We start from the raw sequence: 5,258 nt of genomic DNA on the forward strand, positions 1-5,258 counted from the left end.
ATCTTCTGAATTGCCATTGGTGCTGCCAGTTGCTATGCCTGTGCCGCTCCACTTGATTTAATTCCTTCTGCATAAAATTAATCCATTGTTGAGGATGGCTGTAAACTTCAAGCAGTTGTTGCTGTGAGTTTTGAAGTACCTGGTGATGGTGCTGGCTGCTGGTCCAGTGACTGCAAGCCAACAGCACTGTCCTTTTGTAAAGGTTGAAGACTGCTCTTGAGAACTTATGTCCGGCCTGGAATTTGAAGTTGCTCTTCTTCTAGATCACTTGCTTTTACTGATTATCGAACTCTAGCAAACTTGTAAACTAAGATTTCCATATTAGTAAGTAAGAAAGTGGGCAGCACTTTTTTGTATCATGCATCTAGAATCATGGCACAGATGTAGTCTTTGCATGACACAATCTTTTTTTACACCCTTTGATTATTGTTCAAGTGAAGCATTAGACTATCCGTCAAAGATGCTGGTTCTTCACTGGCACTGGTGAACATCTGTTCCAATGTTTTCAACTGATCCTGTAGCAGACGCAACAATTATATTTCTTGGCTCATGGCACTTTCTTCCTTGCTAACTTCCCGTGTCATATTTGTGAAAGATAGTCACATTTGAATCGGGTCTCCATAAGCCTCCATTTCTCCATCTCCATTGTCACGGCTTTGGCAGTTGTATTCCCCCTCCTTTAACTTACAAAATCGTTGATAGACTTGCATTGCTCAGACAGGCGTTCGAGAATGTAGTAGGTTGAGTTCAACATGTTGGCACCTCCTGTACGAGGACTTGTACAGGTAGTTTATTAGCATGCTAAATGATCCTCAACTGCTTTTGGGCTTTCAATGAATTACTTTGATTTGTGACGAAACCAAGGTTATTAAACACCCTGAGTTATGCCCTGAGTGATTCAGTCTCGCATTAGAGAGCATTAAACTAAAGCCTGCCTGGGACTACATGTTTATGCCCCAGAATCCATGTTTTCTGAGAGCATATAACAATGTTCCCGCCTAGTATTTTTCGATTTGCCTCTCAGTGAAGCATTCTACTTAGCTTGTTAACATTCTGTGAAACTAGCGAAAGACTATCTGGGGAAGTCTTGACCTCATTTAGATCAGTGAAACTACTGAAGTCCTGCCAAGCTGTCTCATCTGGATTTAAGCAATCAAATCGGTTTACAACACTCACGCCAAGGGTCATCAGTAGGTTATCTCTACTGTGCCCCACTATTCTATTTAAGTGATTCATACTACTTTCTTCTGTAGAGAAGACTGGTCACCTGTGGCCCATGTCTTGCATGAAAGGGGAAGAAAGTATTTATGGGTAGAGATCATACTTTGGACATTGAGACTATTTAATTCTTATTCTGCTGCCAAAATTACATACTTTATTGCTTTGGCGCACAATGTAACCTTTGTTTTTTCTTTGCATGACTGCCCCTCTGTAAACCCTACTTGCTTTAAATCAGCTGGGGCAATATCCTTTAAGGAGGGACAATACTTAAATGTCCCAAAAAGATTTGATCTATTTAAGAGTGTCACCTTCTTCCCCCTTTTCCTTTTCTTTAATATATCAGAATAAAGTACTAATTGGTCCATTTACTTCTTCACAACCTCTGCATGTTTAGCCTTATTCCTTGCAGGGTCAGTTTTGTTAAGGCCATCTCTACCTTTGTATGGCCTTGAGGGGATTGCTTATTTGGGGTCAGGCATGCAATTCTGTGATTGACTAAGGGGTGTTTGAACCTCACCATGAGGGGAAGTTCTCTAATGCTTTTGCGAGAGCTCCCACCTGTTGGACAAAAGCTACAGGGCATTAAACAGGAAATTTCCATCTTAGACGTTTACCCAGAATGTACCTTTTTGGTTGTTGATTCCTTGCCCTATGATGTGGTGAACAAGTAGGGGGGTAGGATGCACACCATTAATCCAGTATATTACGTTCGTCCATGTTATACAATGATTGGGTGCACATTGGTTTGGTGCCATGCCCATGGCACCAATTAGTTAACAACTCCAAGGGGTGGGGAGTCATCTCGCCCCAAACCAATAGCACTGCTATATAGCCTCAGCCGCAAATTAACTCCAATTTTGCCAATGTAATCCTAGTAATCCTTTTAATTTCTCCTCAGTTATAGTGTTTCTCTTACTTGCTGGTCCACACATGAAATTATGTACCATTTTCTAAATTTCTAATGTTTCAAATGTGTCCATCCGAACCTCTTTAGGAAACCCGACTGACGCACGATTCATCACAGGCAGTGATCATTATGATGTGGTGAGACACCTGAGCTGTTTCTGTTCCCATATTTTTTCCATTTTAATTCTGGGTGTTTTTGTCAGTGTAGATCAGACACTCTTTTTAGCTTTTTTTTTAATACCCCTTTGCGGCAAACTACATATTTTGTAAAATATAAAATCAACTCTTTTTTCACTAACCTAGGGACTATGAAAATAAATGTATCACGGGCTACACCCTTTATGTTTTGGGGTTCCGTACAGCTTAATCGTTCTTTCTTTCCCTATTAACATGCCAATCCTCCTTGAAACAAACTATGGAGGGCATGTAAGAGTTTATTGCCTTAAGTCTCTCTAAAATGCTTATTTAAAAAGACTATGCTTTTTAGATTCTTCATTATGTAAGACTACTGATTCCAAATTTCCATGTAGATTTTTCTGCATAAGAAATTAATACATCCAACATAGATGACCCAGCACCTGCAGAAGTTTCTATATTCGAAAAAAAAGAAGATGGATTAATTCATTTGAAGCAAGGTTGGCTTCAAGAGTAAAGTCAGCAAAAGGAATGCATTTCTCTTGGATTTTCTGTGTTATACCGTGAAGTTCCTGAAGCATTCAGTCTCCCAGACCAATAGACTCCACGGAAAAAGGAAATCCCATTTGAGGGGTCGAGGTGCTTAGAGGCCATAGTCTAAACGAGGAAAGTGATAAAGCCCTAATTGCCCTGCATACTCCTGCTGTGGCTGGGAAGCTGGAGAACTCCCACCCATTTGATGAATTAGTTACTATTTTGTTCTATTTTCCATTGATTGCGATGAGCAGGGAATAGACTCAAATCTTAGTTTTAGCCTAAAGTTTTCCCCATGAAGTCCTTTATAGATGAGACCAATGGGAAGATTTCTTGAGTTGGAGGCAGTATTAGTGAGTCCGAAATGGATTGAGTGATGCCTGGTAGGTGGGTATCCAAGCCCACTGTCTCCACCAGACCAAACTTTTGAGCAGATTCCAACTGAGGCTGTTTCCTGACCCCTTTCTTCTTTAATCTAGGCATCCCACTCCTCTACTGCACTGCATGATCTTAACAACCGTCCAATGGCTCAACTTCCTACTTTCCAGCCTCTTTTTGATAGTGGCCACCTTTTCACACTAACGGAGTGCTGGGCAAAACGTACTCCTATGTACTCTTTAGGACGGAAATCAACTTGAACCTTTTCAAGGGTACCACAGATAATGCTCCCTTTGTAGCCTTTGATCAGCTCTTTACAGCTCCTCCACTGCCCCCCACAGTAGAAGACCCAGAACACAGAGCAGGTGTTGCATAAATGCTCTGGAGGAACATAGGCAAACTTTGAGGAAAACACACACCAGCAAAGGCTTCATCAGGGAGATGATACATGAGGATAAGGACTGTTAAACAACAACTCTACATGCCAGGACCTCAGGCAACCTGAAAGCTGTTTTGTTGCTACTAAAGCCTTTTTTTAGGGAATTAACAAGAAACCTCTCAACCTTTTGAGGTGGACAAGTTTCCGGCCGAACAAAGACCAACAGGCCCCTGACTTTTTAAAAGGGCCTGCACCTCACCGCCTCAGGTTTGCAACCACACTACAGCCGCCAATGGCAAAGAAGTGGAGTACTACCTCTGACTCCTTCTGTGCTGCAGTGGGCTCCTATTCAATGACCATTTCCGCCACTGTAGCAGATGTCACAATCCACCTGGCTAGCTGGTGACCAGCATGGAGCACTGAAGGGCACTGTGATCTCAGTCAAGCAAAGAAGATTAAAAAAAGTTTGCAGCCGCCAGCATCATCAATGGCTGGAACCCGCAGGAAAGAGGCAGACCTAAAGTCCATACCAGTGTGACACAATCAGCACGGATCCAAGCACACGATTCAGCTGGCATCAGCTGCAATGGCATCCACACCTGAGTGAAAGGCACTAAAGAGAGGAACGAGCACTGGCAGAATAGGAACCAACTGAGTCCAGTGAATGTCAGAGGTACACACAGCTGTCAATCAACTGCTCTTGAGAAATCACAGAAAACTAGGGCAGAATTTGTAGGTGGTTTTGGCCATGAGTGAATGACTGAAATGATTGGATATTCATCAGCAGGTGACTAGTATTTTGCTGACTACCTCTTCTTTTTGAGAAAGTTGAGCACAATTAGATTGATGTAATGCGCTAAACACAGGACTCTGAAATATCCATTATCAGGCATAACTTTCAAAATATTACTGCCATTGTCAGTCACACTTACACCTTGATAGCAAACTCTTCCCACCTGTTGGTATCTATGTGTTATTTATCTTACAGTGCTGCTTTGCTTGATGCTGCTGCTTGCATCCTCCTCTTCTTCCTCCACCTTCTTCCACCACATCAGCCTCTGGTTCTTGCTCACCATAAGAAGCCATGTTTTTAAGGTGCTCATCCCACATGATTGTATGTTTTATTTTGCAAATGGGATAGCTAGAAACTGGCACCTTAGTGCCACCTGGCTTACCATGACAAACTTTATTGTGCCAAATGTAGCATATTGCAATTGTATCCTCATGTAGGATAAGTGTAAAGAAGTTCCAAAATGGGGAGGAGAGCTTTCTTACTGTGCCAAAGTCAGAAGAACTGGAGATAATGCTTGCTGGTTGCGTTCTTGTCTGCCCTTCTGTAGGGTGTGGTACAACTGTAGTAGGGGTGTGTCTTGATATTTCTGGGAATTGCAACAATGGGGACTGACGGTGTTGGTTAAACCACATGCATATGAGCAGGATGAATAGGGGTAATCTGTGACTCCTCAATGCCACTCTCTACACTGATGATCACTGGATCATCATCATCTCCACCTTCCTCACTTGCAAGGCTTCAGGAACCTTCCTTTTCTCTTGTCTCTCAACTCAGCCGGGGTCCAATCCAGGTCCATATCAACAGAAAGGGGGGCTAGGAGAAAATGAGGGAGTACTCTTTTTTTTCTTTGCTGGAGATTCTGAAGTTGATGGGAGAAAAGCATTCTTCTAAAAAATATCTTGCTCAGCAATA

This window comes from Lissotriton vulgaris, chromosome 5, assembly GCF_964263255.1.
Source record: "Lissotriton vulgaris chromosome 5, aLisVul1.2, whole genome shotgun sequence".
Taxonomy (NCBI): domain Eukaryota; kingdom Metazoa; phylum Chordata; class Amphibia; order Caudata; family Salamandridae; genus Lissotriton; species Lissotriton vulgaris.